The sequence below is a fragment of the Herpailurus yagouaroundi genome, unplaced genomic scaffold (genome assembly GCF_014898765.1).
Source record: "Herpailurus yagouaroundi ecotype Mexico unplaced genomic scaffold, PumYag 29, whole genome shotgun sequence".
NCBI lineage: Eukaryota > Metazoa > Chordata > Mammalia > Carnivora > Felidae > Herpailurus > Herpailurus yagouaroundi.
The window spans coordinates 50,871,328-50,885,297 of NW_024412377.1; positions in this window are offsets into that span (position 1 = coordinate 50,871,328).

Genomic DNA, 13,970 nt, shown 5'->3' on the forward strand with positions numbered 1-13,970 from the left:
GAAATGATCCCCTGGTCAGACACCTCCTGCGTGCACACAATCAGCCTGCTGCATAAGGTGTATTGTCGCCCTTCTTTGAGTTCTGCCAGATAAAATTATCATAGACGCTGGGTCATAGGAGAGGGGTCTGGGATCAGCTGGTGAGATCTGATTCTGTAGATGAGGAAACTGAGACCCAAAGGAAGGAAATGGTTTGTTTGAAGTTGCAGGGGGAAATGCAGGCTGCAAGTCCTGCCACATTAATTTGCTTTATTATTTCTCCAATTTTATCTGCCCAGTTATGGTAATCAAAGTTCCCACATGGGCATCTTTTGAAAAACAGCAAATAAATGAATGGCCACATGGCATATGGCGACCTTCACAGTGAAGAGGCAACATTGTGATAGTAAAAATAGGATAAAGTAGCCAGAGAGGGAAAGATTAAGACCTGAGTTCCCTGGATGGGGAAAAACACATATTTTGGAACAATACTGAGCTGTGAGCCCAGCAAACCCCCTCGGGTGTAAACAACTCCCCCTCTTAAGAATGTGAGAGATCCCAGCTACTCCCACTCAGGTTCCCAGCAGGAATTTGACAATCAAGATACCTAACTAAAAAAAGTAAACCATGAAACTTATGTTATACAAGGGACAGTATGACCAGTCTGACCCCTCACACAATGGAGTGGAGCCAATCAGGAATGGGCAACCCAGAGCCTAGAACTCTCCAGCCAATAAGGGTACAACCTGAGAAGGAACAAGAAGGAAAGGATGGGGGCGGGCTACCAGAACCTTATAAAACAAAGACTCTTACCTGTAGTTGACGGGCATTCACTTTCGAATGCCCTCTCACACTGTAAAGAGAGCTTTCATACTACTCTTCCTTTCTGATCTTATACTCTAATAAACTTTTGCCTGCTGCCCAATTTGTGTTGCCGGGAGACAACAAACCCTGGGTATGGAGGTAAAAAATTCTGCAACAACACAATAATGACTAGCTCATGTCTCAAAGGCAAATAACAGCAGAAAGCGCCAGAAGACTTGAAATAGGGGTGATAAGGAGTCCTATATCATAAGTCACACTAGAAGTCATATTAGAAATCTTTTTATAAGGCCTAGAATGTAATATATTCTTTTATGTGTAATATCTGCTAACAACAATATGTATCTTGGTAATTGTGTGTTTTGGTAGTTTTGAAAGTTTTGATGGTTTTGCATTTGAACAAAAATGTATTGAGCACTATTCAAGGCAAGGTATGTTGCTGAGTGTTGGTAAGATAGGGTTAAAAAATTTACCTGAGTAAATCTGAAGATCTGACTGGCTTTATTAAGTGATTTATGAATCAATCAACAATACCCTGTCTAGCAAGTAGAGGGGGGCTACAAGGAGTTGTATAAAACGAAAGGTTTTTTATAAGAAGGAGAGTGGAACAACATTTTTGCAAAAGAAAAGAAAGGATTGTTTCAGGCAAGGTCACCTTCTCTTAGGGGGAAGGGCAGGGGGTTATTAGGTGAATTACCTTATCTTTCTCTGGAGGATGGAGAGAGCCCTGGGGCAGATTACTTCACTGGCACTGACCACAAAATTCCAGAATGATTGGCTCAAAACTACTCCTGGAGAGGTTGAAACGGCAATTAAGTTTGGGTTTGCAGTTCAGAGGGCATGTGACTCCACCTTGGGCCTTGTATCTTTCTTTTTAATAATAGAGTTGAACAAAGCACAGTTCCAGCTTTACAGAGTTCACAGCCTGGCTGGGGAGACAAACAGTGCAATGTAAAGGAAATTGTAAATGTAAGGCACAATAATGGCACAGAGGAGGGAGAAATTAACTTTGGAAGGCAGCAGGAAATTCTTTACAGAAACAACCTCTGGGCTCGGCTGTGAAGGATAAAGAGCTCTTGTGCACTGATCCTTTTTTTCAGTATCATTATGAATTGTGGTTTTTATGCATTCATACTCTCTCTGTCTCTCTCTCTCTCTCTCCCCCCCTTCCCTGATCACACGTGCTCCCTCTCTAAATAAATAAATAAATAAATAAAAAGAGTACTGAATGAAGTCTAAGATTCATTTGCAACTTTTTTTCTGGTTCATAAAATGTTTCACAAGAATGTAAAGTCAAAATGCTTTTTATGAAAGTTATTTGAAATAACTATTTTCTGGGCACCTGGGTGGCTCAGTCAGTTGAGCATCTGACTTTGGCTCAGGTCGTGATCTTGCAGTTTGTGAGTTCGAGCCCCATGTCAGGCTCATGTGCTGATAGCTCAGAGCCTGGAGCCTGCTTCAGATTCTGTGTCCCCCTCTCCTTCTGCCCCACCTCTGCTTGTGCTCTGTCTCTCTCTGTCTTTCAAAAATGAATAAACATTAAAAAAAATTGAAATAACTATTTTCTTACTGTGGTTAATATTACCAATGTGATAAACAATTGTTTTCTTTCTTTATTTCAATTTGGTTTCAATTTTCGGAAATCTCTTATTTTCTTTTGGTTTCGCTTAATGTTATTTTTTGAATGTGTAAACATTTACATGATTCCCAAAGTCAAGATCCGTAAGGGGACATATTTAGAGAAGTTTCGCTGCCAACCTATGTCCTCCATTGTGCATTTCCTCCCTTTTTATTTTTATTTAGTTTTTGGTTTATCTTTCCAGGGGTTTCTCTTTGCAAATATAAGGAAATAGTATATACATATGTGGGTGTGTGTAAATAAGTTGTTTCCCCTCTCTTGTACAAAAATTATGTATACTGTTCTGCATCTTGCTTTTTCCTCGTGAGAATGTCAGATTAGCATTTTGAACAGATCACTCCATCTCCCGGAGGAAGAAAAGATTGGAAACGGATATTCCTGCTGGAATTAGGAAGGCAAATTATAAGCAAGCAATGCTGGTGGTGGCTAGGACTCGGATCGTGGCAGTGGAGGAGACAAATGGACAGATTTGAGATAACATTTGGAAGCTGAAGGGACAGGACTTGGAGAGTGTTTGGATGTAAGGGGTGCCCACATCCAAAATCTAAGCCATACCCCTGGTCACATTTACATTTCCAGTGGGATGAAATTTTCTATGGAATTGAAGACTAGACAGACCATAGCTATACTATTTTCTTAAAAAAAAAAAAAAAAAATGTCAGGGGGCGTCTGGGTGGCTCAGTCAGTTAAGCATCCGACTTCGGCTCAGGTCATGATCTCACAGTTCTTGGGTTCAGGCCTGCGTTGGGCTCTGGGCTGACAGCTCAGAGCCTGGAGCCTGCTTCAGATTCTGTCTCACTCTCTCTCTGTCCCTCTCCAACTTGTACTCTGTCTCTCTCTGTTCTCAAGAATAAATAAACATTAAAAATTTTTTTTAATTATTTCAGAAAATTTCAAAGGTATATAAACTAGAAGAAAATAATGAACACGCAACATACTCATCACAGAGATTCAACAATGATCAACCTATAGTTCATCTAATTTTATCTATAGTCTCATCTATTCTCATCCATCACCATCCTCTACACCCCAAGAATATTTTGAAGCAAATTCTGAGTCTCCTAACATTTTCCTGTCTGTTCAGTATTTTCTAGCACCTTGGGGAGACATTGTTATCCAAATCTCACTGTCCCTTTCCCTGATCCCTGCCATTCTGCTGACTCATTAAAGTTCGTTCCTTAATTTTAATCCTTTGATCCCTTTAAAAATTCAACACATTTGTGTTTCACAGAGATACCCTATGCATAGTTTCACTTAAAAATAGAATTTGTTCACCTGCGGGTAGTGGTGGACAAAAAGGTTAGGTGTAATGGTGATTTATTCATCCTCAAACACTCCTGGGAGCCTGATTTCTCCATGAAAACACTGCAGTGTGGTTGGCACTAGAAAGTCCTAGGCAAGTGCCCTTTGTGTTAACAGGGCAGAGTATGTAACTCATTTCTCTTAGAGAAGCTCCCTGATGATGCCAACCAGTCAGCCTCTCTGCCTTGATATCTACCAGAGTCGTGACTCTGAGATAACTTTCTATTCACGTCCTCTAACACTTGGGCTACAAGTTGTAGGTTGTGTTACAGCCTACATATTTGCTTAAGTGGAAGGCTTTTCATCCCACTTGGAGACTTTGCTGTCATTACTTGCAGCCTGAAACTGTCCTGACTTATCTCAATGTCTTCTGCACAGTATCTGCTATTTTACATAAGCCTGGCTTGCAGCAGTTACCATGAAAAGTTCAGCTATTGGCAATGTTCTCAAGTTCCCTTAGACTACTATTTTCCCATCTCTAAAACAAATTCTTTTTACTACCTACTTCATGGCCTAGATGTGATGGTTAAAATAAACATGGTACCAGGGCACCTGGGTGGCTCAGTCAGTTGAGCATCTGACTTGGGCTCAGGTCTCCATCTCACAGTTGGTGACTTCAAGCCCCACATCAGGCTCTGTGCTGACAGCTCAAGGTCTGGAGCCTGCTTCAGATTCTGTGTCTCCCTCTCTCTCTGCCCCTACCCCACCCATGCTCTGTCTCTCTTAAAAGTAAATAAATAACCATAAAAAAATAAATAAAAACAAATGTGGTACCGAAAGACACTTTGCACCATACCTCAGATATATTGTGGTTATTGCATTTAACTTATTTATCTCATGAGTACAGGTTCAGTCTTCCACATTGGTCCCATAGTCTGAGGGAACCTTCTGTTCTGTCTAATTGGATTATTATTATCACTGGGAGTAGAACTGTCTGACCAAGAAAAAAGTCTTAATCACTTTGATGCTCAAATTTTCATAGGTAAAATGGGATTTTAGCATGTTGGGTGGTAGATGTAAAAGTGGCCAAAACTCTGCCTGACACATAGTAAGTGTTCAAAAAAGACTTGGGTGATTTGAAGAGCTTGGACCTGGTCCCTGGTTGGCATGCGGGATACCTCTCTGATAAGGCCCTATTCCTCAAGGTGAAAAGACCCAGGCAGGCCGAGAGAAACAGCAGATGCAATCCCTGCCAATCTAACAAGTCTGATGGGACAGAGCAATGAGCAGTAATCGTTCTCCTTGGGAACTATTTGGGCCCCAAAGCAGGCTCATCTCTAAACACAAAGTTATTTGTGCTAACCTGAATAGTTTAATAAATCCCACAAATTCCCAGAGTTGTACAGACATCTTAAAATGAACTTATTCCATTATTTATCAATGGTCTCCATATTATCAACAAAACCAACTAATCACTTACCTTGTCCTGACGCTAGGAAATCAATCCACTTAGGTAGATTATGAATATAGCTCTGGAACTCAGTAGCCTTTGTGCTACTAAACTCAGTTGAACAGGCCTCCAGGGATGAGGGGGTTGGAAGGAGACAGCACCGTAGTGGAAAAAGTGGTTTTAATTTTAACTTTTATTCTGTATTAACCATTTTCCCACACTGCTTTGTAAATCATAGTGAGGAAAGAGAACAAAGCAATAAAAGCAAAATATATTCAAATAAAACCCCACAGTATAGCATAGTAATAGGTGGTGGTCCCCTTGGAGGCTTATTTTTTTTTAATGCCTCATTTGCTTCTGAATTTGAAATTTCAGAAAGCAGAAGAAAATCTCAGTTTGACTTGTTTAAAAAGCAGTTTAAATTGCTTTTGAATCATCACAAATAGGGCACCCCACCCTCCCTGCACCCAAGCAATCCTTTTGCTCAAAGACACATCCTTGATGACCTCATCCACTTTTTAGTAATGAACAAGAAGGATATTAACCTCTTACTTCTAAGGTTTGCTTAGGGCTAGTGTATGGATCCATCTCTGTCTATCACTGGAGTGGCAGCACATGCACAGTGAATTCTGGGAATTCTGGGAATTCAACTGCCTGCATTTGGCCAAAGAGGAGAGAGGAAGACAGGATTTGGAAAATGTGGGCAAGTTCAACCAAACACCATACCACTTGCTGCTGAGCAACTGTTTGTTGGTTTCAGGAGATACTCTACTTGCCAAAGGGCTTCTCCAAGGCCAAGGATGAGTTTTAGTTTGGGAAATCTGAATTTTGGGGAAAAATCAACAATGCTTTCCATCCCTAGAGAAAAATGTAATGGACTTTCCAAAGGTAGTTACAGCTGTATGAATCCAATGACCCTACTGAGTTCCATTCAAACCAATGACCCTGAAAGATGGGACTGAACCACCCAGATCATGGGGATTTCCTCAGTGGCACCTTCTGTGCTCTCTCTCATGCCTGAATGGTCCTGGGGCAGAGATGTCTGGCCCAAGTGAGGAAGACCAGATTCTCCCTTCCAGAACCTGAAACCTGAGCAGAAAGATGTGGACAGAGATGTCTCTGCAAGCAGAATTATTTGAGTGGCAGCTCCAGGGATTCCCAGGGCAAAACTGCCCGGTTCCTATTCTTTTCAAATCTTAATTGTTTGGCAACTCTTATGATTTTTGTGAGTTTTCCTAATATCTTCAAGGAAGTTAGCCAGAGTTTCTTTTTATGTTTGCAACTAAAAGAGCCTTAATTAATACACCAAGTTATCATCCCATTAAGTTAAAAGCTTCTTAGAATTAGAACCGAGTCCATGGGGCGCCTGGGTGGCACAGTCGGTTGAGCGTCCGACTTCAGCCAGGTCACGATCTCGCGGTCCGTGGGTTCAAGCCCCGCGTCGGGCTCTGGGCTGATGGCTCAGAGCCTGGAGCCTGTTTCCGATTCTGTGTCTCCCTCTCTCTCTGCTCCTCCCCCGTTCATGCTCTGTCTCTCTCTGTCCCAAAAATAAATAAATGTTGAAAAAAAAGAATTAGAACCGAGTCCTTAACAAAAGCTTGAGAAAGCCCCAGAGGGTGCCTGATGTACAAATAACTCTGGGTGGTACAAAAGGGAGATGCCAAGGGCAGAACCAAGGCAGTTCGATGGCATAGGCTGGTGTTTCCCAAAGTGGGTTCTATGGAACCCTAATCCAGCAAGATAATTTCTGGTGGGAAGGTTCCATGGTCCAATAACTTAGAGAAAGGCATTATACTGTACTCTCATCTAGAAAGTAATGCAAATAAGCTCTTCAAACCCACCTAAAGCACTGCAGAAAAGACAGTTAATTTACTAAACCAGAATTTCTAAAACATATTAAATAGCATCAAACGCTTCCACCTCTATCCCTCTACATACCTACTCCCCAACTTTTATTAACATATGTTTTGAGAAGCATTAACAGAGGCCATGGGGAGAGAACCTCTAGTGAGATGCTTCTTGGCCTCACACTTACATTTCCAGCCAAAAGATTTGATGCCCCCATCATTTCTTGGGTATTTACTAAGAATATAGTATGCTCATCCCTGTGCTGGGTGTTGTAGGGCCAACACCCAATGGTAGGAGAAGCCCTTGCAAGAGGTATGAGAAGACTTGATTGAAGTCCCAGTTCTGATTTGGAACCCAGAACTGCCTTTGTTCCCCGTGGCAAATCCTTGACCTCTTTTCGAATCAATTCCCTGTCTCTCAAATGTCACTAGTAATACCAACCTCACCTCACCATTGACTTGTTAAAAAGATCCAATGGAATAATGGATGGGAAGGCACTTTGTAAACTACAAGCTTTAAATGGACATAAGCTTTTAGAAGAAATAACTTAGAGAATGATATAAAATATTATGAAGACAGAGAGAGAAAGAGAGAGTGCCATAAGATCCCAGGCATATGCCTGGAATTTTTGGAAGCAATAAATGTTTTAATATCATGGCTGAGCATTAAGTGTGTCAAGACAATTTACTAATCTACTAAAATATGACTTTTCATGTATACCCCTATCTGTTGTTAGTTATTTTGCATAACAAACTACCCCAAAACCCAGTAGTGTATGATAATCAAAATTGTTTTTTTGTTCATGTGCCTAAAATTTGGCTGGATTCCACTGATCTGGGCTGGACTTCACTTGGTTTGCTCTAAGCTGTGAGTTTGTCTAGGTCTCTTATCCTCCCTGGATATGTGGCAATGGTGATGGCAGAGTACAGCCAACCACACAGCACATTTCAAGCCCTATCTTGATCATGTTCATCAACATCCCATTGGACAAAGCAAGTCACGTGACAAATCCCAGCATCACTGGGTAAGAGAGGAAGACTCTTCCCATGGAGGGAGAAAGGCATATATACTGAACAGTAATCTCATCTACAATCTTCTTGTTTTTACCTCGTTCCATTTCAAGCAGGTATTCAGACCCATGAAGAATTACTTTCCTAGGGATTCTTTTGTGTCTGAAAGGCAGAGGGTAGTAGAACTACCTAAAGACAGAAATTCTTCCTGTTTTTTATAAAAGCTCCCAAATTATTCAAGAAACTGTACTTTTGAGAGCAACCAGAAGTCAGAAAACGTCTTCAAAATTAACCAGAGGAGAAAGAAAGAGAGTTCATGGAATTTAAAAAGAAGTCAGTGTTCAAATGGAGAATCATTGACCAAAATATGGCTCCTAAGTACAGAGCTGCTTTGTCTCAAAAAAATTTAAAAAGTTCCCCTAGTCCCACACGACTGAAAATAGAACACCCATACCTAAAGTGACCACTGACCTCTAAGCCAGGAGGATGTCACTGGCCACCATGACAACTTAGAATTTGGATCTCTAACCCTATTCTCAGGACACTACCTAAGAATAGGTCTTGGATTGATATGGGAAGGGGCAGGATCCCATAATGACAGAAGCTGAATTGCCTGCTGCCTTGGGCACCCAGAGGCAGAACATATTTCTCTTTAAAAAAAGGAAAAAAAAAAAATATATATATATATACATATATATATATATCTTGCACACCTTTATCTATGACCTAAGTTTCAGATCTGCTACATGGGTCATAATTTAATTTAATTTAGTTTTTATTATTAAAAATGGTATTAGGGTCTTTTGTGGTGATTTGATTTGTTGCTTGATTTAGCAAATAAAAATATAGGTTTTCTCAGGGCACTTTGGTGGCGCAGTTGGTTGAGTGCCTGACTCTTGATTCAGCTCAGGTCATGATCTCAAGGTTCATGGGATCCAGCTCCTGTCAAGCTCTGTGCTGACAGCTTGGAGCCTACTTGGGATTCTCTCTCATCCTCTCTCTCTGCCCCTCTCCAACTCATGCTCATTCAAACACACACACACACACTCTCTCTCTCTCTCCAAATAAATAAACATTTAAAAAATATACTGATTTCTAGTTAAATGTGTATCTCAGATAATCAACAAATAAGTTTTTAGTATTAGTATATCCCATGAAATATTTGGGATATATTCATTCTAAAAATAATTATTTATTTGAAATACAAATTTTATTGGGTGTCCTATATTTTATCTGACAACTGTATGTAGGGGTCTCCAGGCTTAAAGTATTTTTGGACCAGTAAATGATAACTTTTGGATGACCTGGCCATTTCTCGCCTGTTCTACAGCTATCTAACATATTCCTTAAGTGAGGGGTTACTCTGAAGTCATTATGGAAGAAGTAGAAGGTAAATTCCCACTGGGAGCACTCGAGGGGTGATGTCCCTGGTGAATCGAATGCTTTGCCCACGACTTGCCTCTCCATTCAGAAGACACGTCGGGCAGGAGCAGCAGGAATTCTCACATCTCAGCCTGCTTCTTCCCTGACCTTACTAATTTAGGATGGCTTCCACAGTTTTGTGGACATAACTGTGTAATCTAATAAAGGTAGATTAAATTACAGCCAAGTATTTTCAGATCTGAACATGGGAAAAATGTATCCTGTTTCAAAAAACGATAAACCACCCCACACTCGTTTTGTTTTTCTTTTATCTGGGAACTGGGCAAACAGGAACTATCTTGGGTTATTGGATGTGAAAGTCCTTGCAGCTGTGTTGGTTTTGTAACAAAAAAAGAAAGAGAGAAAGCACAAGGAAAGAAAGAAAACCCTCGAATCCACAAAATTGTGTTTTATTGCATACCAAAGATATGAGGGACCTGAATGGCAGCTTAACAAATAGATATTTCAAGTTACAAAAAACTAAGAGCACTAATCTTGCTCACTGCCACACAACACACACACACACACACACACACACATACATACATGCACACACACACACACCCCATTTCTAAAGACTCTTCAAGTGAGAAAAGCTGGCTACCAAATCATTTAGGCAATTCTGTGAGCAAGAGAAAAGAATATGGGTTTGAACCAAGTGAAATATTGGCTCTGTTCAAGGTCAGCTGGCAGCATATTTAGATATAGAGATTTCGATATGGTTCAATAGGCTTTGAATATTAGTGTGGTGAACTCTAGTTTTTGGTTCACAGTGGAGGTTGAGTCCCAAGACAGAGAAAACGATGTTCTTCCTCACTTTCCATCTTTAAACAAACCTTGTGTTTCCCTTTATTTATTTATTGTTTGCCAATATTAGCTTTGCCCGGTAGTCTAATGCATAATAATGCATCTCCAGTGAAGTAGAGTTTGTTTGCTTAAAACTTCGGGTGTTTCTCGGCCGTTTTCTCATGAGCTGAGTGTGATGGGCAGGACCCATGTCAAGTCAAAAAAAGGCAAGGGTTGACCAGAAGACCACTGGGAATGTGGTCTAATTCTCTTTTGGATACCCTCCAAGATTTTTTTTTTTTTTTTTTTTTTTTTGCTTTTTGCCCCAGCAAATGGATTTGGAGCTTCCCAGAACTTAGAAGATTCAAGATGAGATGCTCAGAGCTCTGGAAAGCATAAGAAGTTTCCCTAATTCAGACAGTACAAATTTTCAATCTACTGGTTGAGGCTGACTGATCTTCCCATGTTTTAAGAAGAAGGTAGCTGAAAACAAAGTGAGAATGTATGCAAAAAACAAACAAACAAAACCTTTGAAGAGTATAATTAAAGTGTCTGAAAGAACAAACTGTTTTAAGCATTGTAGAACTCTTTAGGAACATCTATATATTCAGTGTACAAGTTACAAATAGTTCTTAGGTGTTTATTTTTAACATTTCCCACCACCACTCCACAAGTCAACCTCTCACATTCAAGATACATTTTAAAAGCATGAGGGGTGTCTTACATACTCAGTCCAATACCCTAAAATTGCTGTAAGCACAGACTTTAAATTCAGCCACATGGAAATTTCAAGCTGTACAGGGCCACGATCCTTTGGTTTTTCAATGAGTAAACTGAGGTTCTGAGAGGTGCAGTGACTCACCCAAGGTCACACAATTCATGCTTTTTCAAGCCAGGACCGAGACTTGGATCTCCTATTCTTGGGTCAGAGCATAAAAAGAATTGATGTTCATAATAGTGTCCCCAAAGCTCAAAACAACCCAAATCATGTCAGAATGACTACCCTTTAGCCATTCTCCAGTCCTTAGTAGGCAAGAAAGAGAACACGGATGTTCTGGAAGAATGCTGAACAATCCCAAGATTGGAACAAAAGGATTTTCTGCCTGACCCTTAATGAGTCACAAAAGTCCTGAAACAATCCAATTTCCATAAGCATTTATAGCTGTTTTGTATTGTTTGGGGGGGTCCTTACATTCTATTTATCCCCCTTTTCGCTATCCAAAAAAAAAAAAAAAGTCTTTGCTAACTCAGGATTAAGCCATGGAATTTTCTGAGCTTTCCTAAGAGGGTCCTGCATGCTTGTAACTTGTTTCTCCTTAGGGTCCTGGGATCTTGACGTTTAGGACACTGCTTTCCATTAAGCATTACTGGATGATTAATCAATATTTTGCCATCCCTCTTCCTAACATGGCTTTTCAACTTCCATTCTTCCTTTAAGGCAACAATGGCAAACCCCAACTCTCGGTTGACAAAGAAGAAAAAATTTGTAAACATCCTGGGATTAATTACTACTGGGATCTGTCTGCCCATCCATGCTAATAAAGAATGTGATTTCCCTCTATTCATCATCTTTATTTCCTCAGAGACTCCAGAAAACAGCCCTCCCTAACAAAGTGGAATGAATGTGATTAAGGCAGGAGCCCAGCAGCCTGAATCCTTCATCACACCATCAGAAATGAAAAATATTTGGGGGCTGGTGGGGGCCATAACACAGAGCGCCTACACGACCCTTTGTCTCCTGGAGTCCACCATCAGCAGCCAGGTCAGTTCCCAGGGCAGGAAGGAGGGGCCTGACATTCAGCCCTGTGTTTTTGCTGAAACTAATTTCCTCTCCAGCATTCGAGTCCTCGGCCACTGGGCTTTCCTGGAAGGTATTGCTCTTTTGCCAAGGAACAGATGTCAGGGTCTTTCTTGTCTCAGACAGGAATGTGTTGTCTCACTGACCTGTGGCAGGTTCCTAGGGCCCCAAATGCCAGGTCGGAGCCCCATTGTGATGGCCGCACACACAATGGAGATTGACCAGAACCAGTGCCAAGGCCCTGGGCATGGCACCCTCTTAGGCAGACTTTCCCATTCTTTTGAAAGAAAAGAAGGTAGCAGGGTTAAGGCAGGAATCAACACAAAAAAGTCATAAAATATGGAAAATGTCACGACCCTTAGGACCCTGACATGACCCTGTATGATTGATCCCTTTAATTTTCCAGCTTCCTCTCTCTTCACATACTCTCACATCCTAAACACAGTGGCCTTATTTTGGGGCCAAGTTTCCTCTCTCCACAGGGCCTTTTCACAGTCTGTCCTTTGCTCCTGGAACATCTTCCTTCACACCTTTGACACCACCTTCCCTTCACAGAACTAACTTCTCTCAACATTCAGCTCTTAGTTCAAAAGTCACTTCCTCAGGGGCACCTCAGTGGCTTAGTCAGTTGGGCGCCCAACTTCAGCTCAGATCATGATCTTACTGTTCATGGGTTCAAACCCCACGTTGGGCTCTGTGCTGACAGCTCAGAGCCTCAAGCCTGCTTTGGATTCTGTGCCCACCCACCCCTCCCCAATTTGTGCACTCTCTCTCTCTCACAAAAATAAATAAACATTTTTTTTAAAGTCACTTACTCAGATTGCCTTCCCTGGACTTTCAAGCTAGGCCAGATCCATCTGTGTAAAGACTGAGAACACCTGCTTCCATTGTAATTTTACTCTTATTTGTGGGAATAATATCTACTCCTTTCACATGATGGAAATCTCCATGAAGCCAGATCCTGCGTCTTATTTTCTCCCAGTTCTGCAGCACCCCTGGCATACTTCTTGCCACTTTCGTAGGTGATGTTTGTGGAATGGATGAATTCTGGTTAGAATAAGCAGGTAGGGCACCTGGGTGGCTCAGTCAGTTAAGCAACTGACTTCAGCTCAGGTCATGATCTCATGGTTTGTGGGCTCGGGCCCCAAGTCGGGCTCTTTGCTGACAGCTCAGAGCCTGGAGCCTGCATCAGATTCTGTGTCTCCCTCTCTCTCTGACCCTCCCCTACTCATGCTCTGTCTCTCTCTCAAAAATAAATAAACATAAAAAAATTAAGAAAAAAAGAATAAGCAGGTATCATGAGCAGCATCTTTAAGGATGAGGTAAGTAAGCTCTAGGGAGGTTAGACACTGACAAGGTCCTGAGCTGGTCAATGGTAGAGCAGAGATTATAAACTAGGTCGCTTAACCTCTTTTTTTTTTTTTAATGTTTATTTATTCATTTTGAGAGAGAGAGAGCACGAGGCAGAGAATCCCAAGCAGTCTCCGTGCTGTCAACGCAGAGCCTGACTCAGGGCTCGATCTCACGGAACCAGAACTGTTAGATCATGACCTGAGCCAAAACCAAGAGTTGGCCGCTTAACTGACTGAGCCACCCAGGCACCCCTGCTTTACTTCTAATACAGAGTACTTACCACACTTACTAGTGGGTAGCTCAAGGGACCTGGTTTTAAATCTTGACTCCTCCATTTCCTTGCCATGCAACCTTGACCAAGTTACACAACCTCTCTGAGCCTCGCACTCTTCAGTTTCAAAATGGCATTAATAATGTACCCACATCATGAATTGATAGAGTATGTAACTAATATAAGAACTATTGTCTATTATTATTCTAGGAATGCCTTCAAAATCTAGACTATCAATTAAGAATTTGTGATAATTCAGGCAAGAACTTGGCCAGTGTTGACCTTTTCAAAATCTATGAAGAACTCCACGCTCTTAAGAGCTGTTTAGAACTTATGAGAGGGGAAGAGGA